Source organism: Zootoca vivipara, chromosome 2, assembly GCF_965207765.1.
Source record: "Zootoca vivipara chromosome 2, rZooViv2.hap1.1, whole genome shotgun sequence".
Lineage (NCBI taxonomy): Eukaryota > Metazoa > Chordata > Lepidosauria > Squamata > Lacertidae > Zootoca > Zootoca vivipara.
The window spans coordinates 29,992,866-30,019,407 of NC_142584.1; the positions used below are offsets into that span (position 1 = coordinate 29,992,866).

Genomic DNA, 26,542 nt, shown 5'->3' on the forward strand with positions numbered 1-26,542 from the left:
GTTAGAAGTCTCATCTTAACCAGTTTGGCTGTCACCCTCAGTTGTCGTTTTTAGAGATGGCCCTTAAACCAGTTTTTGCGTTTCTCATGTCTGTAAAGTGAACTTAGGTTGACTAGCATGTACATTCAATTTTGAATTTAAAAAAACACACACACAGGTGTAGATCATCTCTAAAACACTGGCATGGAAACACCCTAACACATACATAGCGAAATTACATTGCCCAATCAAACACCAAATTACTCAGTTTGTACCAGTCTGAACACCATGAGAGGCATGTCCAGTGTTGGAGCACATCCCAGATTCAATTTTCAGCCTCTCCATTCAAAATGTTCTCTGTCGTAAGTGATGTAAAATTAAGACTTTTGCCTGAGATCCCAGAATTCAATTGCTTAGAATTCAGAGAGCAGGGCCAGGTGGCCTCAACTAATACTATGGGCACAGGTCTTGTGCAACTGCAAAAGCGACTTCTCTACCAAAAGGAGGAGGAGGAGGAGAGGAGAAAGCGAATGTCTTGCGGGATCAAGGAGAAGTGTTAACTTGGGATGACACGAGCATTTCACTCCACATCATTTCTTGCTTCTTTGAGCATAATAGTTGAGACCCTTATCCTAGATATATGATATGTAAGAAGATTAGAGGATAGAAGCATCTCTTTTCATGACAGCTGCCTTCCCAGGAGAACACTGGCACTGCAGCAAACGGGGTTGAACAAACACAGAACCTCACAATGGGGACATATTTTGCGCTCTCTCTCTCTCTCTGTGTGTGTGCGTGTGTGTTGTTACATGCAGGACAAAGCAGATAACTCATCTTCCCTAAAGCTTCTCCATGTTGCCGATGCAAATTAGAATAAAAGACGCCAAGCTACCTTTCCCCCACACCCGAGGAGGGAGGAGAATCAACCACTATCCTTGGTTATGTTAGTGTGCGACGAATAGCTGAAGACTGGAGATGGTCCATGATTTCAGACATAAACAAAAATCATGACCAGACAGTGCCCATCCTAACCATCTATATGGGTCAGCAGTGATTTGAGGAGCATATCTAAAGCAAATCAGGTACGCAATACCTGCGTGCCACAATAAGAGACAATAATCACCACAATAAGAGACAGTTGCCATGCACTCGAGGTATGCACACCTTCTACAAGGGCCTCATCTAATCAGGAGTTTGTGAGTGGAACAAGAGAAAAATGCCAATGACGATTACTGTGATATGGAAAATCTTTTGTTATTTTATTTGCACTGTGGCCAGGGCTTGTGCTTCATTCCTGAGCTTATCTAAGTGTGAATTCCCTGCTGCTTCCCTCCACATTGCAATTAGCTGGGAATCTGTGCAGGCATCTCGCTGCACTAAAATGCTGCAAACAATTTTGAGGAGGTCAACGTTTTCCCAGGTGAATATACTGCACTTCAAAAGTGTTTATCTGAATCGAAAACATGTGAACAGGATATATATCACCTCTCAGTTGGAACCATTCTCAACTCCTTTTTTCTGCTTCGGCCCCCCGCCCCATTTCAAGAAGGTGAAACTTGCCGCTTCTTAATTCTTTCTGTCTGTAGTTGTGGGGATATGCACAAACCTGCGTTTTCCTGAAATGAGCCCCAATGGATTCTATGATGGGAAGACAAAAGAAAGAAGTTTTTAAAACGCTCATTTTTAAAATTTATTTTGCAACTATTCATTACACTCGCATTCAAAAGTACAAAAGAAACAAATAAAAGGAAAAACACAAAAGGACTGACTTATAAGAAATTCCACTTGCGAGGCAGCAAATATTATGTATGCATATACAGTACCCAACAGACTATAGCACATTTTGCCCCCTTCCAAACAGATTCCAGTGGACACCAAAAATGACAAAATCTTATTCCATAACTTTTAGTATTGGGCAAGAACCATGGTCTTTGATTGTGTGAATTGTCATACTGAATAAAGTCATGCCAAACAGCAAGACTCTGGACTGACCTGACATTTCAGTACCCAAAGATGGTGGGTTAATTCCACCCCGACCTCAATACCCAAAGTTTTATGTGCTACTTCCCAAATTGAGTTTGGGGTAGCGGGGAGCACTTCTTTTTAAAACCCAAGACATAAGGTTTTGCAATTGTCACCAAACTTCTTTTTTATTTTATTTTAAGGAGAGGTCCCTGGATGAAGGCAGAAACCAGAGCATACCACAGTCACTTGGAGACTGTCCTATTGCCCTGTAGCTTGGAATGTTGGATACAGGATGCACTTCTAATGCAGAAGCTCTACAACAGGCATAAGCAACCTTGGCTCTCCAGATGTTTTGGAACTACAACTCCCATGATCCCTGACCACTGGCCCTGTTAGCTAGGGATCATGGGAGTTGTAGTTCCAAAACATCTGGAGAGCCAAGGTTGCCTATGTCTGCTCTACAAGAACTAGATATAAATCAAACATGAGCCAACTTCAAAAGTTCTAAGACCCACAAAAATAGGAAAATTTGTAATCTTCTTACCCCTCAGACACATTCCAGGTCCCTGTCTTGAATGTTCAGATTTCTTCTTTTAAAAAGATGACGGACATCTCAAGCTTATTCAAATATGGCGAAAGCAGGAAAAACATACAGGCAGCCATTATCCAATCGCTCATTTGGAGCGATTCCTGAACTCAATCTGTTCTGGAAGTCCGTTCGACTTCCAAAACATTCACAAACCAAGACACAGCTTCTGATTGGCTGATTGGCCCCAGAAACAATGCCGACAGCCAAAATGGACATTGGGCTTCCAAAAAAATGTTTTCAAACCAGAACACTTACTTCAAGGTTTGTGATGTTCAGGAGCCGATTTGTTCGGGAGCCAAGCCTTCGGGAACCAAGGTACCACTGTAAATCTCTTTCCATTTTTCTGTCAAATAAGTGCAAATGCACAGAGATGTTAATGCATTTCACAAATTAAGTATCTTAAAATTAAACAAATTCGGCAGCGCATGTTAAGGTTTTGCTGTTTCGGTCCAATTTATGAAGCCCCCTTGGGAATTCAGAGACTCTGCAGTTCTCCCTATCAGCCAATGTCTGGGTGTGGTTGCCGGCAACCTTCATTATGATTTAAGATTTGTAAGTGCCTTATCCTTACAGGTCTCGGTTCTCATTTATCCCCACCCTAAACTCAAAATCCAGCCTTACTCTTGCATCAGATTTGAATTCCCAGATGTTGTAATCGCCATGTAGAGGAAAGAGACCCTAGAGAGCCATCCTGATGTTAATATGACCATATAGTTTGTAGGCTGTGGTGTCTGTGGGTCGGCACAAGGGGAGAATGCAACATTCAGGGACATTTTCATTATCAGTCGGCAACCGGAAGTTGAGTGTCAGTCACTTCAGTGCTAATTTGACATGGGCCCCTATGAAAAAGAATGCATATTCCCCATTAAAAAAAAAAACCCTTTAGGAGTGCGTCTAACTGATTTAAAAAATGAAACTTTTGAGCTATGCATGTATCTGGGGTTATTCTGCAGGTTTTTTTTAATAAAAAAAATTAATGCATGAAACTCAGGAGTTCTGCTGTGCTCCCTGCCAGATCTGAGTGAAAGGGGAATGAGAATCGAACCCTGACAACCGCAGTAAAGGACGAAGCGGCCACAAGGATTAAATGCAAAGGAATTGGGGGATTTGAGATGTAAATGAGTGCATAATATTTTGATACCGCCGAAGGATCTAATGAGGTCACATTTGTCAGTCACACACACACACTCTTCTGGCCCCCTAATTATATTGTAAGGACAGTGCGGAAATGGAAATGGTACTGAGCAGAGGGTGACCCAGATGGCACAAGGACAAGGAGGCCTGAAGACAGAGAAACTTCGTGCTCCGTAATGAGGAAATTGAGACCACTGTTGCCATTGGAATATTGGAAGCGGGTAGATAACCTCCCCCGGAGTCCTTTGGGTTCCCCTGCACATGGGCAAGAGCGGAGGTGGGCCACAGGGGCAAATGGGATGTGTGGTGTGACTTTTGTGGGAGCTGGCTGCTTGAGATGACCCTGTGGGCCACAGATGGCTGGAAGACCCCAGTTTCCGGACTGGAAACTGTTGTACAAATCTTCCAGAAATGGGGAGGCAACAGAAAGGGTGTCCCTTAGCCCGTGTAAATGCTCCGTAGCTCTCCTCTGCTCTCCTTGTGTTAGCTTTGCATTAAAGTCTCTGGATAGGACTATGGAGGAGAGCAATAGGGCTGGTAACTATGAAGAGATCCCCAAAAGGAACAGGGCAATATAGAACAGAAACAGCCTTGTAGCTGGCGGAAAAGGTAAAAACACAAGAAGAGCCCAGAGTCCAGCATTCCATTCTCACATGGGCCATTCAGGTACTTCAGGGAGACCCAGAAGCAGGATATGAATGCAACAGCGCTCTTCCACTCATGATCCCCACTATTCAGACGCAAGTTGCTTCTGGTCCTGGAGGTCACATATAGCCATCGAGACAAGTAGTAGCTATCATGTAAGAATGTGGAAGGAACCTTTTACCCTATGTGGTGGACATGTCCCAAAGTAAAGAGCTTCTGGGAAAAGATTTATAATGAATTGAAGAAAGTGTTGAAAAACACATTTGTTAAGAAACTGGAAGCTTTTTTACTTGGGATAATTAGAGAACAATTGCCCAAGAAAGATATTATGGTTTTTTTTGTATGCCACAGCAGCAGCAGCTAGAATTGTATTAGCAAGGAATTGGAAAACTGAAGATATACCTACGGTGGACGATTGGCAGATGAAGCTGATAGAATTCATGGAACTGTCTGAGCTGACTGGGAGACTCCGGGACCAGGGAGAAGAATCGGTGGAAGAAGATTGGAAGAAATTTAAAGTTTATTTAGAGAAGAATAGTAAGATTAGCAGTATTTAATTACAGATTGAGATGCAAAAGGAGGTTGTAGAAGAATGTTAGTTAAGTGTATTGTGGATTAAGATTTAGATAAGTGATATTATGGTATTGAATTTTTAAGAATTAATTAGAATTGATTTATATTTTAAGATAAGTATAAAAGATTTATTGTATAGATAGTATAGATAGGAATTAAGTGTGTGAATAGGTTTAAATAATTTTGAAAAAGATTGGAATTAAGATTTGGAAAGTATTAAGGAAGCGATATGTAGACACGCAGTTGGAAGGGAATGGAGGAGGTTGACAGAGATATGAGATATTAGACTAATTGGAAATATTTTTGTTCTTTTTTTCTTGTTGTATTGTGGATATTTTGTTATGTGGTGTATGTATTGTTCTTCTGGTTTTGTTTTTATGTTGTTTGTTGAAAAAATCTAATAAATATATTATTTTTAAAAAGACAAGTAGTAGCTATCACTTGCCTTGTCCTCAGTGAACTTGTCTAATCCCATTTTAAAGCCATCCAAGTTGATAGCCACCACAACATTATCACCAGAAGTTCATTTCCGCTAGACCTGGTTGGACATCTGAGAGCAAACATAGGCTAGGAGAAAACACTGTAATTTGAGGGAGTGCCTTCTGCAAGATTAGCTACCTGCATGTGAAAAAATAGATGTAGCTTTTGTGATTATTCTGGTACAAGTCATTGCATTGCAGTGGAATTGGTGAGGACAGGCAGATAACCCGCCTCTGGGCTGCTACTATGCCTCTGCTTCCCCAAGAACAGAAGCAGGAGATTGTTGACCTGGGAAGTGAGCACTATTACCCTGTAGCAAAGGAGACAAGTGATGGAAGACTTATCAATGAATTATCATAGTTTTGAGACCCATGATTAATCAACATACAGTATTATAATCTGTGAGGCAGTGAATCATAACAAAATAAGTAGGGCTGTGGTGCTTAATCAATTAATTGGTTGGGTGAATCAATTAAAAGCCTTCTAATTGGTTAAAAAGGTGTTGCTGATTTACAGCTTGGGATGCTTGATGCTTTGTTCTGTCCGCATTTGATGAGGACCAAATCAGCTCTTGAACCCCAGACTGCTGCGCTGAATGTAGCACAGCAATCAGCAAAGTAATGTAGTTCTCTAAATTTTGTGCCGTGTTTTCACAAATACTTAAAAATTGTGTGTGTAGAATTTTAAGTATATATATATATATATATATATATATAATGGTCAAATATGCCCAAAATATGCCCAAATATGCCCAAAATATTTTTTGGGTATTGTATCATTGTAAAGGTTCTGTGAACTATACAAAGGCCTTGCTTATCTGTAGTGGCAAAAGTGAATCTCTGCAAACTACCCATTTTCAAACCACAGCTTGGAAAAAGATGCATTCTGGTGTTTGTTTTTGATTTCCCGTTGACACATGACTGGAAAAGCTGCAGAGTGATTTTAATAAGGCAGGATAATATTTTCGATCAGTTCTAAGAAGCACAGACTAAATCCCGTGTAAGCAGCTGCTTCAGCTGCTAGCCTACAAATTATATTCAGATAAGATGCTTGCTCATTCCTGGGCTTAAAAACTGAAGTGGAGATTCAATTTCATCTACAGTGTCACACTTTCAAGGTAGAACTAGGATTCATATATAACTGCTTATTCAAATTCAACTACATTATTAAGATGCTGCTTGATGACAGGTAAGCAACCGGCTATGTTCTTAACAGCATCTCCAACAGACCTGACAGCAAATTCCACAGGAAGAGTAATTGCTCTGGCTTTTATAAATTTAGGTTAGTCATTATGTTGTGCTTGAGAGGACTAGAAAGTGCTACATTGGACTTTGCTAACCCACCCAGCCATGCAAGTCCTTACCTTATGCTGATAATTGCATTAGGGATAGTAGTACTAATTTGTTCGTACTAAACAGGTAGGGATGAAGGAAAAATTGTTCATTGTACATTGTTCATTGCAAACCAACCAATATGCAAACTTAAAATGCAGCTTTCACTTGAAATTCAATAAAATACTAAATAGAGATTTCTAAACAGAACTCTCAGCACCATCCACTGAATTACAACCCCCAAGATTTGTTCGGAGAAGCCAAGGCCATCAATCTGGCCTAAAACCTATATATTTTTAATGCTAATGTAATGCTGATATCATGGCTACGTAGCTACACAATTTCTCATGGAAGTTTGCAGTGCAATAGACTTCTTGCATAATGCTGAATGGCTTGTGAATGTGCACAACACCCCATTCCCTTGCTAGCCATCCGGTACGCTTCAGCTTGCCAATTTCTGACCGGCAACTGTTCTGAAAGAAGGAACAATCAAACAGCTCCAGATTCTCCTACCACAAGATTCATCAGATAAAACCCTGCAAAACAAAGAGTGCTTTTGAAGCTGTGGTGTCCATCCAGCAGAGCTGCATCTTCCCTGTTCCAGAATACAACTGCTGAAATTCCATGGGCAGGGATGCTCTGAAATAAAAGATGTTCTCTTGATAAAAAGGATATTTGGCAGGCGTACTGTCCAGACACTCACCTCTTTTCTCTTGCAGTAGACAGCTAGCACCCCACACCCTACAGCAGGAGGCTGTTGGAATACTGCAGCAGCACAGCTGGAGAAGATGACCTGCCAAATAAGAAGCAGAGAGGTGTTGTTTTTAAAGAAAAGAATAGGAAGCCCTTCGCTGGAAATTTGGCAGCTAAAGACAAGTTAAAATGACAATGCCTGATGAATTGATCATTCCTGTCTTCTTGTTGCTTGGACCCAAAAAAACCCTGAACCTATGGCAGTCCTTCTTACAAACTGCCATAATATTAGCTCAGATTAGATTTCCCATTTGGTGGCGAGCATTCACCCTCCTGGTGCTCCTTCCTTCTCCTCCCATCACTAGTAACCCATGTGGCAGGCTTCCTCAACCTCGGCCCTCCAGAGGTTTTGAGACTACAATTCCCATCATCCCTGACCACTGGTCCTGCTAGCTAGAGATCATGGGAGTTACAGGCCAAAAACATCTGGAGCAGGCATCCCCAAACTTCGGCCCTCCAGATGTTTTGGACTACAATTCCCATCTTCCCTGACCACTGGTCCTGTTAGCTAGGGATCATGGGAGTTGTAGGCCAAAACATCTGGAGGGCCGCAGTTTGGGGATGCCTGATCTGGAGGGTTGAGGTTGAGGAAGCCTGCCATGAACATATATTTATATTTAGAACATATAAATATATGAACATATATTTATATTTAGAACATATAAATATATGAACATATATTTATATATTTAAAAATCAATTACTTTCCTTGCATGCAGCAAAAGCAACAAAGAGTCTTGAAGCACCTTCATGGTCCATTACAAAGCTCTGCATGCTTGCAATTTTAGCCATGTCTACTCAGAAGTAAGCCCCATGGTATTCAATGAGGTGAGTGGAGTCAGAATCGCAGCCTAACTGGTTAGCTTGATTTCACAGTCCATCACATGTCATCTTGTCTCCTTTCCCTCGCCCAGGCATCAGGGAGGGACAGTTTAGCACCCTGTTGACATTTTGCTCTTTACGTATGAATTATTCCTTCAGTCAGTAATAATGCTCTTTAACCATAATGTAAGTCCTTTCTTTATTGCAACATTTTATTTCATGCATGCAAATATTACTCAGAAAATGGTGATGTGTGAGTGTTTCTGCTGAAACATAAACTATCTAGGTAATATGTTTCAAATGTTGGGATTTGGCTAGTAGGGCAATACTTCAAAATGAAGATTTAGGGAATGGGTGCCAATCCATATGTTCCTCTTCCCTTTGACTGCTAAAGTCCACGGGTAACAAAAGAGATCACTTCTTTCCATGGGAAAAGAGAGAGCCGGCCCACCCATGATGTGGGGTGAAGGACCCGCCTCAGGCGGCAGAAGTGTAAGAGGCAATGCTCCACCCATCCCAAAACTTTTGCCACGGAAAGGAAGGTGTTCTAGCTCATGGCATTGCCACTTGTCTTCCCCGCCCCTGGGCAGAGAAGCAGAGAGAGCAGCAATAGTTTGAGGAATGCCCTGGCTCCCCCTGAGTTTGGCAACAGCCAGGGCACCTGCAGTGGCAGTGCAAGTGGGACACAGCATGGTGGGCCAGGAGGTGGCAATTCTTGTTTCACTTCAGGTGGTGAGATGGGCTGCCCCTTGGAAAAGGAAAACAATGAATGCTGCATTCCACTGGATTTTATAGTTCACAGTAAAGGTAACGGTAAAGCTACCCCTGACCGTTAGGTCCAGTCGCAGATGACTCTGGGGTTGCACGCTCATCTCACTCTATAAGCTGAGGGAGCCGGCGTTTGTCCGCAGACAGCTTCCAGGTCATGTGGCCAGCATGACTAACCTGCTTCAGGCGAACCAGAGCAGGGCACAGAAACGCCTTTTACCTTCCCGCCAGAGTGGTACCTATTTATCTACTTGCACTTTGTGCTTTCGAACTGCTAGGTTGGCAGGAGCTGGGACTGAGCAACGGGAGCTCACTCCATCCTGGGGATTCGAACCACCGACCTTCCGATCGGCAAGCCCTAAGCTGTGGTTTAGACCACAGCGCCACCCACGTCCCTATAGTTCACAGTAAGAAGTGGATTAAAGCTACAATCCTAACCCTCCCCTGCCCAAAATTAAGCCCCATTGAATTCAGTGCCGCTGACTTCTGAGTAACCATGGTTAGGATTGACAGTCCTGGTGCATTTAGGTTGCCTCAGACATCTGTCAGGACAGCAGCAATTCTACATCAATGGATATGCAAATGCAAAGCAATTTACATATCTATTTAGATAAAAAGTGTGCAGTGCATCTTTTTAAAAAAGAACAACTTTTCTTGTGGAGGACTAAAGCAAAAAAGCATGAGTCTGTGCTGTGTTGGAGACTGAATGGGCAGATGGGAGGAAATCCATTTGATAGTCCGTTTTCAGTGCGCTTCTCTGACATCTGATTCTGGGAAGCGTTCTAGGGGATATAGATTCATCCCACAGGGAGCAGCTGCAAAGTCTGGTGGGACCTGCTTTTGGTCTACATAATCTCTGCATGTAGTGTGTAGAAGCACATCCACCACTCCTTGAAGGCTGGGCGTTGTAGAGGGTGGCGGCTGCTGCTGTGGTAGCCGAAATGTATTTCGGAGAAGCTTGTTTGCCATCAACTATCCTCCCATGGAGGGACCCAGGATATACACTTCAGAGGAACCCCAGGCTTCTCCAGAATGCAATTACTCTGACACAAAGGGGTTCTAGAATGTCCTGAAATTTTACACTATTAAATCCAATTAAATATGCTGGTGCAATGGAAGCTTAGCAGTAATGGGCTGCAGGGCATTTACATTTGCCAAAGCCAAGTATTTAAGCAGCACACGACTAATAACTTATTAGAACATTCTCCCAGAACAGCATGCTAATTATCCCTCTTGGAAAAATCAATGGAAGAATGGGACACATTGTATTTAAAACTAGAATGGGACAGTCCTCTCCACTTGCAACGTGAAATAGAGCATTTGTGCTGTATGTTTGCTTATTTAAAAGCAAACTGCTGTAACAGCACAATTTTGCTGAACATCCATTACTTTACCACATGGAAATCTGTTCTTGGTACTGTGGTTCTACATGCATTCATTGCTTTGGGTAATAAACCTAGGCAAGCCAAGAACCAGGAAACATGATTGTCTTCTGTCACATCTGTTTGAACAATAAACACCCTCATGTACTGAAGTGTTATCAGGGATACAGGCCTTTGACAACTGGTGCAGAAGTGTTTCCTAAATGCCTGGTTCCAGAGGGGGAAAAGCTTCCTATTGTGTACATAGTGATGAAACACAAAGGTGAAGCCACCATCTGGGTAACTAATCAACAAGTGTGCAGGAATATTGAATTCTGAGCCGAAATGGGGTGCCTTGGAGAAATGTGGGGCTTCTCAGAGGAAAAGTGGGATCCTTATGAGCCAACACAAGTTGAAGTGGGGGACCCTCAAGCACTTGGGGTTCAACCCTTGTGGTCCCTCCCAACTCTACAATTCTGTGTATAGGATTGCACTGTCAAATGAGTTGTGGAGTTTGAAGGGAAAGCAAGTTAGCCTCTTGGGAGAGGAAAATGCCAGAAAACGTGATGTGTTAGTACTCTTGAGCTGTGAATCCAGTTGGAGTCACCAGATTTATTCCAAGAGAAAAATCTTTCACTCCGGTCAATATCTATTCGACACTGAAAAGCCTTTGGGTGCTACTCACTGCCTAAAAACTCAAGTTGCATTTACTAGAAACCAAAATTTAAAACAAACCATTTGAAGGATTCTTTTTGCAGACAGCCAAGAATTGCAGCCCTTCTTTCAGTTTTGCGAACTATGGGTTCCCCCTGTGCTTCCTGACAAAACAACAAACCATTAACCCCTAGTGCGTTTGACACTTATCTAAGGCACAGAACCTCAAGAAATCTTTCCCCAAATTAAAGTATCTCCTGGCGTCCTGGTACTTTGCCCTTTAGGCAGCAAATTGCATCTCTGTGTCTATTTGCTATAGCTGATGTTACCTTGATGCAGCGAATGGCTAAACATGTGAAATGGAGAGGTAAAGGTAAAGGGACCCCTTGACCATTAGGTCCAGTCGTGACCAACTCTGGGGTTGCGGCGCTCATCTCGCATTATTGGCCGAGGGAGCTGGTGTACAGCTTCCAGGTCATGTGGCCAGCATGACAAAGCTGCTTCTGTTGAACCAGAGCAGCACACGGAAATGCCGTTTACCTTCCCGCTGTAGCGGTACCTATTTATATCTACTTGCACTTTGACGTGCTTTCGAACTGCTAGGTTAGCAGGAGCTGGGACCGAGCAACGGGAGCTCACCTCATTGCGGGGATTCGAACCGCCAACCTTCTGATCGGCAAGCCCTAGGCTCTGTGGTTTAACCCACAGCACTGATTCCAAATGCAAGATTGGGCTGAGTGGGTGGCAGTCTGAGCAGAAGAACACTGCTGTTGGAAGCAGCTTCTTGGAAAGCAGCCACTGCAAATTTGGAGAAGTCTGGTAGTCTGTGTTTGGCTCAGTAGGCCAGAAGTTGTGAAGGCTGCTCAGAAGCATCTGTTTGTGCTTCACCTGGAAGGCATAATATCTCTAACTGCCATTCGTTATAAGCAGCATCTTGCATTTTTGGCAGAGGTGGTCTTGTATATATTCTAAGTAGACATGAAGGTTTGGAGCTCAGCTCACTCATCCCACACCAGTGCAGGGGCACAAACGGAGTCCCCAAGAAAGAAGGGGCCAAAGGCGCATTCAGCTATAATACTGCCCATTATTTTTCTTTCCAAACTGCAGGTTCTACCTTTTAAGACAACATCACCTGCTGTTTTTGCTTCCTGACTTTTGTGTTTTGCTTTGCCGCTGTAGTTTTAATTCCCATGGTCTTTCCCTATACACCTATCATCTTCGTTTAAAAATGCAATCTGGTTCGCATGCGACACAAATTCTTACAGCAAGCCTGTAAAGTCTGTGGGGAAGCAAAGCACCATCTACGCCACGCCAGCCAGTTCCCTCTGTAATTGAATCTTTAAGCCCTACCTGACAAAGGAAAAAGACAAGAGAAAAATGAGGCACTGGTTCAGGTGCACACACAGCAGCTTAGTTAAAAAGGAATCCTCTCTGGGGAATGGTTGGTGGCTGAGCTTTTCCCCAGCCCTGATATCTGCTGTATTTCATGGCCCTGCTAGAAAACGGAGCTGCAGAAAACACCTTCCCTTCAACCATGAACTTTGCTGATCTTAGTTTGAATATGATTTCCTGCCCTGATCAGGGCTGCATTTAGATGAAGAGAGGTCCTAGGCTACTCCACTTGTGAGGCCCCTCCCCACCCCACCCTCCACCCTCATGACTAGAAGAAAATGGAAGAGTGTTATAAACAAAATTGAGTGAAGCCAAGGATGATGGCGGGTATTTAAACTTCTGCAATTCACAATTTCTCCTCTAAAGGACAGGAGGTGGTTAAATTCCATGGTGATTTTTTTTAAAAAAAAATGCATAAAACTTTTGCAGTAGCTGAACTTTGTAAACATTTTGTGGAATGTGCATTATTTTTTGGAAAATGAAGTTGTAATGTTATTTTTAAAATAAAGCCTGGGCAGGCCAGTCTTCCTGTTATATACCTGCTGGGCTTGACAAGGCATATGACCCTCACCTGAATCTCATAGCTCTCCTGACAGGTGATTTGGTCTGCAGCCACAGTGTGGAAATGAAGGAGGAGATTGCTCACCAGGTACCAGGCACTCTATTATTCAAATTATGCCCCTGTGTTTTTCTTACAATCCCCTTTTCAATAAACTAATCAATTTTAATCTACCATGTAAATTCTCAAAACTTTCTTATTTGTTAATTCGAGCAACTACTGCTCTCACGTCTTTAAAAACAGTATTTCTACATGCAACACACTTGAGCAAACCTGCTCCTCTTCCTTTCACAGATATTTGGTTTCCATTTGCAACTGTAGCTGCCTCTGATGAGTTATCATTTAACTCTTTGGGGGTGGTGGGAATTAGCATCAGACGTCATGTGCATGGAAGTTGCCAGATCAATTAACCAACTAGGATGGTTACTGTTAATAGCACCAGTTTTCCTATAACTTGATATTGCTGGATAGTTCTGAAGAACTGCAAAAACATTTTTAGTTTGCTTTCTGTTGCCGCCCTGGAACTTTTCTTTATTTGTGCCACTTTGTTTTGTACGATTCCTTGCAAATGAAGGGAAACAACTTTTCTGCTTGTATATGTTGATAATATAATTTTGGTTACTGAGAACAAACAAGATTGTACAAAAACAAGATTGGGGGCAGGCCTGGCCAGGACATAGGTGTCCTGTGACAAAGGTGACCTGTGTGCTTGCTTACTTGCTTGCTTAACAGCTGCTGGGAACTTCAAGGTCCCTGCTCTCCCTTCTTATGGTCTTTATATTGGACCTGGAGATTCCAATAGAGAGTATTCTATGTCAAGAAGGAGGGCAAGTGGGCACCCTATCAAATGACAGGGCAGGAGCTACATGGAACAGGGCCTTTTCACTGGTGGTGCCCATTGTATGGCTCGCTCTCCCCAGAACTGTTCTCTTTTGGCCTGTATTTTGGAGCTTTATAATTTAGGAAGACTTTGGAAGAACTAGTTGACAAGTCTTATCAGTCACTGACATATGAGCGGATTTTATTTGCTGCTATTCTGGGCTCCTGGTTCACCAGGGTTTACACCAACATAATAGAGTTGGCCAGGACACCAGAAGGAATACAATTTATGAGCTTTCTCCACTATCTGCACAGCAGGGGGTGCTCAGTCAACAGTGCAAAGGCTGAGCTGAAGCATTTCTTGCTGGTTACCTGCTTTCAGTAATAGGGATCGCTGTTTGGTAGTATCCGATTGGTTAGCTTTCATATTCTAGAGCTCCCTATTGGTGGCTCTTAGGTAATTCACAAAATACAGAGTCCTTAACAAAACACAGTGTTCATTCATAAAGCAGTAACATAAATCTCCACTGCTACATATTGGGTGTGTATTTCAGCGGTTGAACGTACAGGTTTATGGCCAAGTAGTACTTACGCGACTGTAAATAAAAGGTGGCTGGGCTCATTGCCCTGGGGTTTAGGGATGGGGGAGAGGTGACAAAACTTATTTCCAATGAGTGCCCCCCCCTTTATTTCCATAACAAGTCCTTGAGTCTGTACTCTGAATAGTGAAACCAGGGACCTAGAAGGTGCAGGGCTTCCTCAGTCCAACCCCTGCACAGTCTCATCAGGGCTGACCTTACGGCAATTGGAGCAATTTGGTGAAATTGCTGTTAGGCCCCGTGAGCCACTCCTAAGGGAGGCCCCCGCACCAGAGCAATCTAGATGGATTTTACATATATCTAAGTAAACAGACTTTGGCTGTGAACTGGGGCCCTACCAAACAAAAAACAAAAAACAAACAAACCTAAAGTTGGGCCACACTTCTTCAAATTGGGCACCACTGGCTAGCCCTGAGTCTCATAGTTGCTGGGCCTAAGTTGCCCTGCCCTCGCAGGAAGTCTTGGGTTAGCAATTTTGGGAGAGGGGAGTTTGTCTGCTGGGGAGCAGGCAGGCTAGAGAGGCCCCCTAGATTTAGAGGCCCTACGGTAGGCTTCAGCCTAGGTAAAGGTAAAGGGACCCCTGACCATTAGGTCCAGTCGTGACCGACTCTGGGGTTGCGCGCTCATCTCGCATTATTGGCCGAGGGAGCCGGCGTATAGCTTCCAGGTCATGTGGCCAGCATGACAAAGCCGTTTCTGGTGAACCAGAGCAGCACATGGAAACGCCGTTTACCTTCCCGCTGTAGCGGTTCCTATTTATCTACTTGCATTTTGACGTGCTTTCGAACTGCTAGGTTGGCAGGAGCTGGGACCAAGCAACGGGAGCTCACCCCGTCACAGGGATTCGAACCGCCGACCTTCTGATCAGCAAGCCCTAGGCTCAGTGGTTTAACCACAGCGCCACCTGGGTCCCTAGGCTTCAGCCTAAAGGTAAAGGTAAAGGGACCCCTGACCATTAGGTCCAGTCGTGACCGACTCTGGGGTTGCGCGCTCATCTCGCATTATAGGCCAAGGGAGCCGGCGTATAGCTTCCAGGTCATGTGGCCAGCATGACAAAGCCACTTCTGGCAAACCAGAGCAGCACATGGAAACGCCGTTTACCTTCCCGCTGTAGCGGTTCCTATTTATCTACTTGCATTTTGATGTGCTTTCGAACTGCTAGGTTGGCAGGAGCTGGGACCAAGCAACGGGAGCTCACCCCATCACAGGGATTCGAACCGCCGACCTTCTGATCAGCAAGCCCTAGGCTCAGTGGTTTAACCACAGCGCCACCTGGGTCCAGGCTTCAGCCTACTTATACATAAATCTGGCCCTGGCCCTGATGCAGCAACTGATTCTGGGAGTCCGTGGATGGCTTGCCTTCTGTGGGCCAATCTGAGAGATGGCCAGCCGAGCTCAAGTGTGGCCCCTGGAACCTAGAAATGACACCAGCCACAGGCAGGGGCATAGGAAGATAGGGGCGGTAGTAGCGGATCGCCCCGAGCGATGCAATCCCAGGGGTGCCCAAGCACACCCCACCCCCAAACGCGCCACGCCCCACCCCAAAATGCGCGCCACGCCACTGCGCACAGTGCTCCACGCCCCCAAAACCCGTGCCCCACCCCCACCCCCAGAATGTGAGCCACGTCACTGGGGGCAGCGTCCCTGCTCTCCGCCCCCGGTGGCGGAGCATGAAGCTCTGCCGCTGGCCACAGGAACCTAAGGCCGTTCAAATCAGGAGGAAGAAGGGGCAGAGTGGCCCAGAGGAAGGCAAAAGAACAGAGCCTGAGGGCCTCAGGTGGTTGGTGGCTAACTGGCAAGGAAAGGGCCTAGCAAATGCATCGCTGGGCTAGACAAGCTTGCTGTGAATGACAGCGTTCCCTCCTAGCAGAAGACTCGCAGATTGGAAGTAAACCACAGAGGTTAGGAGGAAGACGCTAATCTTAGGAAGGAGCAAGTAGGGGAGGAGTGAGATAATGATCTGAGACTGCAGGACTCTGTCGTATAACAATGGGCTGTAAATAATGGGTGGTACCCAACAAAGCACTACATGAGCATTCCATCAGTGTGAAGATTTCTGCTTGTGCAATGGAATGTTCTCCCCCTTCTCCTTCCTGAATCCACTGAGAAATAGTGCGCTCGAAATGCTGCATGGTCTGCTGTGTTTGAACTGTGACGACTCATTCTCACCTGTAAGTTGTCACTTCCTACTGCCATTGTCAAGCAATAAACATGCATGTTTGAACCAGGCCTATAGAATACCCACACAGAACCCTAATGGACATTCAGTGGAGTGTCCAAGCTCTGTGCAGAATACTGTCATTTGATTAAAGATCTGCGCACTCCAGGTCTTAAAATAAATGGAGCAGGCCTCTTTCAATACCGAGCTGCTTCATATGCACATTGGACCAATACACCCAAACCAAATTGCTGGGTAAGGGCAATTCACTCTTAAATGTATAGGTCCCCTTTTTTTGGGGGGGGGGGTTAGCTAAAATAATATGCTAAATTGTAACCATGTGCCTGTCTAGCCGTAGTCAATAAAGCACTTTACCATGTTTAACACATCAACTTATGTTTAACATCACTTCAACATCAGACAAGGGAGTAATCCCATACATTTCAATGGGGCTAGTCATATGTTTCTAATTACGTGATTAAGATCTTGCTGAGAGGGGCTGCAATAAGTGCCTTGCCACATGAAGATCTGTAACAGCAAGTACCTATTTAAAAATCAGTGTGCAAAACTCCCTTAATGAAATGCTAAAAGGGAAAAACCACTTTTGTAGGTATCCTTTTGCAGATCTATTGTTAAATTCACAAAAAAATAGCATCGCATTTTCATTAGATAAAAATAGCTTCCAAGAATCCTTGGAAAAGACCCTGATGTTGGGAACGATTGAGGGCACTAGGAGAAGGGGACGACAGAGGACGAGATGGTTGGACAGTGTTCTCGAAGCTACGAACATGAGTTTGACCAAACTGCGGGAGGCAGTGCAAGACAGGAGTGCCTGGTGTGCTATGGTCCATGGGGTCACAAAGAGTCGGACATGACTAAACGACTAAACAACAACCAAAAATAGCTGCAAATCCATATGACTACTTCGTAGAACTGTGTTAACCTCATAATTCTAATAGACGGCACTACAGCGTTTGATTTATATATTATTTTTTGCGAGGAGAAAAGTTTTCTATATGTTTAGAAAATACCATTTTTTTATTTGAAGGCACGGAGTACATAAGAGGGAAACTTTCTTTGAACCATCTGTCAGAAACTGTGTGCAAATAACTCTGCAAAGCTTTGAAATCTTGCAGACTCGCATTCGGAGACCACGGCCTTGCATTCTTTTTGACCAATATGGAAGCAACACCCTTTTACTTATTTTCACAGGGATATATCCTAATCCAGATGTTAACAAAAGAGAAGCCCGCAGTAACTCACAAGTCTCTTATACTTAGCTCTTTTCAATATTTTCATCTCCTTCTTGTTGATTCATGGCCAATTCCCACAACCAAATGGGGAAACTAATCTTCCCTCGCCCTCAAATCCAGGCTAAGCTTTTCCCATTGATATAGGTCACTTTCAGACAACCTGTTTCGTGGACATTCATTCTGGTTTGTTTGTACTGTCAGGTTATATGACACCAGCTGCTCATTGAGCATTCATTCAAATTTGTTTCTGGGGAGGTGTTAAAACATCACACTAAGCAACTGTGACTCTACAGTTCCTGGTGCATTTTCCCATCTCAAGTCCTCCTTTTTTTGAGTTTTCAGCTTTCAAAAATTTACAGATACACACCTTACAACCACATACTTCCAACACAAATACGTATTAGACTTCCCTCCTCCCCTTTTTGTGGTTTCTTATCTTATTTAAATTTTTAACACTGCATTTTCCACTTTACTCCATTTTTTATTATTCTGCAATTAATCTTAATAATACTTTTAACTGCTTGATGTAAGTTAGCCCTACTAATGCACTTACTTGCATGCTATGATTTTTCAAATATTCAACAAATGTCCCCCACTCTTTAATAAATTTGGTTTCCTCTTGGTTTCTTACCACACCCATTAATTTCACCATTTTGGCATAATTCATAAATTTTAATCACCCATTCTTCCTTGGTTGGAACAGCATCCACTTTCCACCTCTGGGCAAATACAATTCTGGCTGCGGTTGTAGCATACATAAACAAATTTTTAAGGTCCTTTGGAATTTCAGAATTAACTATCCCTAAAGAGAAGTTCTGTTCTGGGTTGTTGGTATTTTTACGCAAGAGCTCAAATCCACTTTAAGCGAACAACTTGAATGTGCCACTATGCAATAGAATCCCACCTGCAAAATAGTGACAGGCTAGGTGTTGTCATCAACCCCAGCCAGCACGGCTAAACGTCAGGAATTATGAGAGCTGGAGTCCAACATCACCTAGTGGGTGGGGAGGCACAATTTCTCTATCCCCAAAAGAATCCCAGGAGAGAATTTGTAGTTTGGAGAGAAACCTCCATTAGGGATCACTAGCCTCCTTTACAGAACTACAGATCTAAACCAGTTGAAGTATGCAGTGTATATTTTGTAGAGTGGTACCTATGGCTATGAACTTAATTCGTTCCAGAGGTTTGTTCTTAACCTGAAACCGTTCTTAACATGAGGTACCACTTTAGCGAATGGGGGCCTCCCCCACTGCTGCTGCGCTGCTGCCGCACGATTTCTGTTCTCATCCTGAGGTAAAAGTCTTAATCCGAGGTACTACTTCCGGGTTAGCAGAGTCTGTAACCCGGAAGTGTTTGTAACCCGAGGTACCACTGTATGTGGAAGTCTTCAGTTTGCTATGCAAGGAAGTTCCCTTTGTAATTTTAATGTGCATTAGCAGCAGGAGTACAAGTATAAAGCACACCTGGATAAGCAGGAGTGTTCTTTATACAGAACCTGGGGCTCATGATTTATTTCTTTATTTATTGCATGAGTCTTGACTGCTTCCAATTGGTACTCACCACCACATCCTATTGAATGCTCTGCTTATGTTGGCAGGGATCTACTCAGACCCCCTAACAGCCACCTGTTCCAATATTTTTACCCAAACCTGTTATGCTGCAGGATGTCTATGTTGCTAAACTATAGCCAGTCCACTCATGGCAGCGGCTGGGGGTGGGGGAGTCAGCCACCCACACCCTTTGAGAAAACCTTCTACAGAGTGAACATAATGTTCAGTCAAGTGGATTAAGGTGCATGAGAAATTCTGAAACATAAGGTTTTTAATTAATGGGTTTTAATGAGGTTGTGCAATTAATTAGTAATATAATACAGCTTCCTGTGCCCGTATGCTCATCCAGTCAAACCATTAGGTCCATCTATCACAGTATTGTCGACACTGACTGGCAGCAACTCTCCAGGGGTTCAGACAGGGCTCTCCCCCAGTCCTATCTGGAGACGCTGGGGACGGAACCTGGGACTTTCTGTGTGCATAGCAGATGCTCTGCCAACTGAGATATTAAAAATGTTGTGAAAATGCTTTTTTGAAAAAAGTTTTGAAAAATACATTGAATTTTGCATAGCTCACCGTCGCCATCTAGTGTCACATTTGTATATTGCACCTTACAACACATATAGAACGTTTTATTTGCAGCTGTGTAGCTGAGTTACAACTTATCCCTGCTACTACTAACTACTGCCATTTTAACAGCAACAAGAATACCATTAATGTTGCTAACCCTGCTCTGAACATCAAAACTTTGCTGAATCAGAGCTTGGACCTTTCCACAAAAACGAATCCCAACCCTATGTTTTGGGATAGTGGTTCCCAATTAGCCTAGTACTACAGACCCCCTATATTCCAAAAGCCAAACCACGGACTACTTTTGAAAATTTTGAAATGTCTATGGTAGTTTTTGTTATGTGAATGGTGCCACAGACCCCCTGGGGTCCATGGACCACCAATTGGGAACCGCATACAAAAGTGCTTCTTTACTTTTCCCAGCTCTGCAGTGCTTTCCGTGTTTACCCAAGCACCATCATCTCAGCAATCAGACTTCATTTTCCACACTGGCCAAGTCAATTCTTGATGCAGAATGAATTTCTGTTAATGCATCTTCTGGGAAATCTTGATAATTAATGGTCTTTTGAAACAAAATATCATTAAAAATAATACCGAGCATGTTAACATCAGTTCACAGGTTGCAGCTAAGATAACCAAATTAGAAGAATGATGGGAAGCTGATGGGAAACCGGCTCCCGGTTCTGGCAGCTGAAAAGAACATCCAGCTATTCAAGGATGGGGAAACTGCGCCCCCTCCAGATGTTTTTAGCCAATGGTCAGGAATGATAGGAGCCGAAGTCCAACAACATCGGGAGGGCCACAGATTCACTATTCCCTGAGCGAAATAGACTTTATTCTTGTTGTAACTCTGTTTTCATGCTGTCCTATTGCTACCGCCCAGGAAGCAGGGGCAGACGTGGGTAAACTTTCGTAATATGGCACTCGGTGGAAGGTCAAAATTTAGCAACCCCAAATGGATTTTCTCAGTTTTGTGTCTCTCTCTGCTCCCCAACCCCCCGGCTTGGCACCCTGTGCAGGGGGGCTTCTGCTAGTATGACCCTTTGTGTCCTGGAAGGTGGGATGGAACAATTAAATCAAGAACGAATAGATTAAAAAACAGTTTCTATCCAAGAGCTATAACCATCTTAAATGCTGTAACTAACTAATATGATGTTGGGGAGTTGTGATGGGTGTGTGTACAGTATGTGTGTGTGTGTGGCTGTAATTGTTTTTTGTTTTGTTTTTATGGGACGGCACTCAATTTTGTTGTATTATGTACAATGACAAAGTATTTATCTTATCTTATCTTGTCATCTTATCTTATCGGATTCATAGAATCATAGAGTTGGAAGAGACCACAAGGGCCATCCAGTCCAACCCCCTGCCAAGCAGGAAACACCATCAAAGCATTCCTGACAGATGGCTGTCAAGCCTCTGCTTAAAGACCTCCAAAGAAGGAGAAGACCATCTTATCTTATGGAGATCTCTCTCTCTCTCTCTCTCTCTCTCTCTCTCTCTCTCTCTCTCTCTCTCTCTCTCTCTCTCCCTCCCTATCTCTCTCTCTCTCTCTCTCTCTCTCTCTCTCTCTCTCTCTCTCTCTCTCTCTCTCTCTATATATATATATATATATATATATATATATATATATCATCTCTCTATCATCTATCTGTGGCTCTTCCCTAAATGGCTGGACAGAGGAGATCATGCAGGAAACCTGCAGCAGAATGGAGAACTGAACCCAGGTGTCATCTGAGCTCCATATCTTAGCCACAAGGCATCTGTTTGTGCCAAGATGTTTGAGGGCAGCCAACAAAGCAGACCCTTTGGGGGACTAACCCTGGCAATTGGCCCCATGGGCCCAAGTGCAAAGCTACTAACATCAGCTTGGCATATTGGCAAAGGTCACTCCAGAGCAAAGTTTTGCCCTATTGCACCCCTTTATGTCAAGGTGGTTATTATTTTAAGCCTCTTCTGGCATGGAAAAGCACTTTCCATTTGCCTGGCAAGACTGGCCGACTCCAGGTTTGATTCTGTCTGTGCCCACCGCATACGAAAGCTGCTGTCCTTTCTTTGTTTTTTAGCTGGGCAGCACATGAGTCTTGCCCCCCCAAGGCAGGTGGAAGTAGCAAAATGCCCTTTCCACTCTCTCACAGTGACTGCCAGCTTCCCCTGGATTTTGGTTATGGGACCAAGGCTTCACTTCTTCCCAGTAGCCAAAGACCAGCCACACCTCCATCTCAGGTGCATATGGAAGCAGCAGTAACTCCTGGGTCGGAAGAAAGGTTTGTCCCTTGTGGGGATTTGATTCAGTCCATGGGGAAGTAAGAGTTCCTGCTCAACAGCTCTTTGTTATCACCTTCAGAAGAGGCAGGGAAGAATGGTTCAGATGCAGCAGAGGAAAAAAGAAATTGTGTTTGTGTGTTTTTAAGCAAAGAGCTCTACGGAAATTCTTAGTTGATAGCAGCCATAGGCACAGGCAATCCCTCTCCCTCTCAGTTGGCATATTGGAAATAACTGCTTTCCTTTCCTTTTCGTGGCATTTACTGAGCTTTCAGCAAGCAGGTTTCCTCGCCTAGGTTTGCAATGCAGCTCATTCTGCAGACTGGGCTTCATTTCGTTCTCTTGGTGTGCCCCCCCCCCCACATTTGCCCCGAGGCTCAGATTTAAATCTCGTTATGTCAGCTGTGTTTCAGGCATTGGCCCTCTTTCGGCATGACTCCCTCTGGCCTAATTTAGATTTAAGACCATTTCTGTACCAGAGAAAGTGTTGGTCTAAGTTTTTTGGGGGGGGTAGGGGGAGAATCCAGACTCATTCAAGCTTTGTTTATATTCATCTCCCCACAGCCAGCCAGACACCTGCACAAGACATAGCATAAAGCTTTACACAGGGAAACAGTTGTCCAAGTTCCAAGAGCACTCTCAAATGTCCACAGCAACCATTAAGTGTGGTCTCTTGATTTTCATTCCCTGCATTTAATTTATTTCTCCAGATCAGGCAAGTCACATAGAGAGCCAAACTGGGAGGTGCCCAAGTATCCTAGAAATTGGCGTATGCATGAACACACACACACACACACACACACACACGGTACCAGTTGGTTGTGTGACTGACGTAAAACCACTGCCAGGTGGCCATTAACTCAACATCTCAATAATAACCAGATGGCTGAGAATTTGTACACCTCTTCTTCAAATATCTAGTCCTCTGGTCATTACTGTGTCTGAAAGCTACACTAGTGATCCAGTTGTGACATGAACCACCAGCAACATTTCCCAAGACCAGCCACGGACATGGCACATGCAGCCACATTCATCTCTGCCTTGTCCTAGGCCACACATTGCAGGGCAGTAAATCCAGGTTTGCCACCAAGGTTTGCATAATGAGCAAAAACGGAAGGCTGTCAACAATATGATACACAGGTAAGCAGGTGTGGAGTGAGCGGGTTTTTTTTGTCATCACAGTCATATTTTACATTTATAGGTCTATGCTGAAAGACGGGTTGTTGTGTGTAGCAGCTTGTGGTGTAATACAACCTCAACCAAGATGCACAGCCAGTCACAATTCCCTAGCTATATTTCTTACATGTTTGCAAACGTTCACACTTCACGCTTGTATTCATAAATATGAATACAAGTAACGCATGAACTGAAGTGGTCTTCCAGAGAGCCAGTGTGGTGTAGTGGTTAAGAGCGGTAGACTCGTAATGTGGGGAACCGGGTTCGTGTCTCTGCTCCTCCACATGCAGCTGCTGGGTGACCTTGGGCTAGTCACACTTCTCTGAAGTCTCTCAGCCCCACTCACCTCACAGAGTGTTTGTTGTGGGGGAAGAAGGGAAAGGAGAATGTTAGCAGCTTTGAGACTCCTTCGGGTAGTGATAAAGCGGGATATCAAATCCAAACTCTTCTACAGTAGAGCTGACAGTCTGTAGTGTCAAAGGCAGGTGTGTGTGTGTGTGTGTGTGAGAGAGAGAGAGAGAGAGAGAGAGAGAGAGAGAGAGAGAGAGAGAGAGAGAGAGAGAGAGAGAATGCATAAGGCATCATATGGCAGCAAACTGGGAGTGCCACTGAATATATACCAGTACATAACAAGAGGCCGCATCTACTTTTGACTCCCTTAACATAACAGCATGCTTCTGAGCATGTATTTGTCTCAAACATACTTTGCATTTGTAGGTGCATATTTCAAAAACCTTAGTTATATATCTAAAACATCATGTATGCAACTCTGACTGGTTGCACTAGGGCAGGCATCCCCAAACTGCGGCCCTCCAGATGTTTTGGCCTACAACTCCCATGATCCCTAGCTAACAGGACCAGTGGTCAGGGATGATGGGAATTGTAGTCCAAAACATCTGGAGGGCCGAAGTTTGGGGATGCCTGCACTAGGGAAACAGGAGAACTACACAAGGTGAGACCATGGCCATCCAAGGATGGATTTCCCTGGTTATGTTAAGATAGTAAGTTCTGGGTACCAGTGATTGTGGTGGTACAGCATTCCCCTGGGCCATGGGCCAATGGAAAGGATGGGCTTCTGCAGGGCTAGGCATTGAGGCAGGATGGAGATTACAAAGGGCAAGTAAAGATTTCCATCCTTTTTGTGAAATGAGTAAAACAAACAAACCAGAAAGCATTGTTTTATGCTTTTAAGAAATGCAGTCAAGGAGAACCCGATTACTGAACCTTGATCTGAATTGTCACTCCCAAGTTACCCTTTTACAGAAATAGAGCACCGCAGAAATATGCAAATGAGGAATGGTTCATTTAAATTTAATGCTAATGAGAAGATTTCCTTCTCTTTCCAGCAGAGAGCAGCTGTTCTCATTTCAAGCTGGCAAAGTGTCTCTAAATCACCTCCACAGCACTGAGGTGGACAGTGATGTCACTGTTTAATAGGTTATTAGTTATTATTTTATAGACATATCTGGCATCTGCCTTTTAAAGAGACGTTCAGATGGCTCGTGGCCTTCTGCCACTGAACCTGTCCCAGTAATCCTGTCTCTCACTAGCATCCTTCCAACTTAAGTGTCAAAACACCATTCCCTCCGTACAGCAGATAACTTTTAAGACGACTTTAGGCTCTTTGTTTCCCTGCAGCTTGCTGCTGCTTTATGATCTATAGGAACAAGGACATCGCTTCTCTGTTCAGCCCTGCTGGTCAAACATAATGGAATCCGGAGGCGGTGGGGGGGGGCAGTGTGGGCATGTTCTTGAGAGGGGGTGGGGAGCAAGAAAGGTGAGGAGGAGGAGAGCAGGAGAAGCATGAAGCATATAGGGAAAGGAGAGCAGAAGGTGGGTGATGCAAGGATAACAACAAAGAGGCGACTGCTTTGTAAGTTAACAGTCAGTGCTAGCCCAGAACATCTTGCTTCCTGAAGCAGAGCCCAAATGGTGCCTCTGCGCAACAAGGAAAGAGATATGGGAACAACATTTTAAAGTTTTGCTGTGCTGTTCAGCCACCAGTACGTTTCCGAGCACAATTCAAAGTGTTGGTGTTGACCTTTAAAGCCCTAAACTGCCTCGATCCAGTATACCTGAAGGAGCGTCTCCACCCCCATCGTTCTGCCCGGACACTGAGGCCTTCTGGCGGTTCCCTCGCTGCAAGAAGCCAAGTTACAGAGAACCAGGCAGAGGGCCTTCTCGGTAGTGGCACCCGCCCTGTGGGACGCTCTCCCACCAGATGTCAAAGAGAAAAACAACTATCAGACTTTTAGAGGACATCTGAAGGCAGCCCTGTTTAGGGAAGCTTTTAATGTTTAATAGTTTACTGTATTTTGGTATTCTGTTGGAAGCCGCCCAGAGTGGCTGGGGAATAAATAAGTTGTTGTTGTTGTTGTTGTTGTTGTTGTTGTTGTTGTTGTTGTTGTTGTTGTTGTTGTTGTTGTTACCATCCCTTGGCAGCCACTTCCCCTTGAAGCAGGTTGCTTCACCCTGTGGTATGACAGCTGGTTCCAGGTGTTGCAGGTGCATGACTAAGTGATGGAACTGGAGATGGGATGGCATCCTGGAAGAGGGGGCAGAGGAAACGAAAGCCGCCTGCAATTGCTTCCCCCAGGGATGACTGGACAAAACAAACTGCTGTTGTAGACAAGTTGCAGGCCTTGCTCCAGAACCTGACCACTGGCTGCATTGTCTGGCTTGAGGGAAGAACTTTCTGGTAGAAGGGGAAGTCAATCTAAGCTGAGCTGGTAAACAGTAGGTGAGAGTTGGGGGAGCATCAGGGTTGGGGTCACAGCATGTTGGGGGAAGGGGTGCATAAGTCTTTCTCCACCCCCACTGTGTTCCAGACAAGCCCTCCTCACAACCCCTCTACTATTAACCCTCTGTGTCTTTTGCACAAGAGAATTGTGTCCATATATGTCAGCATTACCTTGCGGCTGCACATTAGCCATTAGCCATAAGGTGTTCGTGGTCCCTGTCCCAGAGAGCCTCCAAAAGGCTTTGCTTTTTCCTTATGCCTTGGCAATATTTGTGCAGTCAGATGCCAAAGCCACGTCAAACTGAAAAGAGAAAGGGGGCTGTCTAATTAAAAAGCAAACTCACTCAGTCTCCCATTCTGTTAGGGTTGTAGATGAGGAACAGCATTGTATTTCATTTGTGATCAGTTCA

At 44.2% G+C, this 26,542-nt stretch overlaps 1 long non-coding RNA gene across 1 annotated transcript; it reads right to left on the reverse strand.

Moving 5' to 3' along the window:
* Positions 1 to 1,409: 1,409 nt before the first annotated feature.
* Positions 1,410 to 7,489, reverse strand: LOC132591751 (uncharacterized). The gene is made up of 3 exons (XR_009557199.2): positions 7,400 to 7,489; positions 2,789 to 2,876; positions 1,410 to 1,617 (listed from the first exon to the last, which is right to left on the reverse strand). It is a non-coding gene; the product is annotated as an uncharacterized LOC132591751 (long non-coding RNA).
* Positions 7,490 to 26,542: the final 19,053 nt, after the last annotated feature.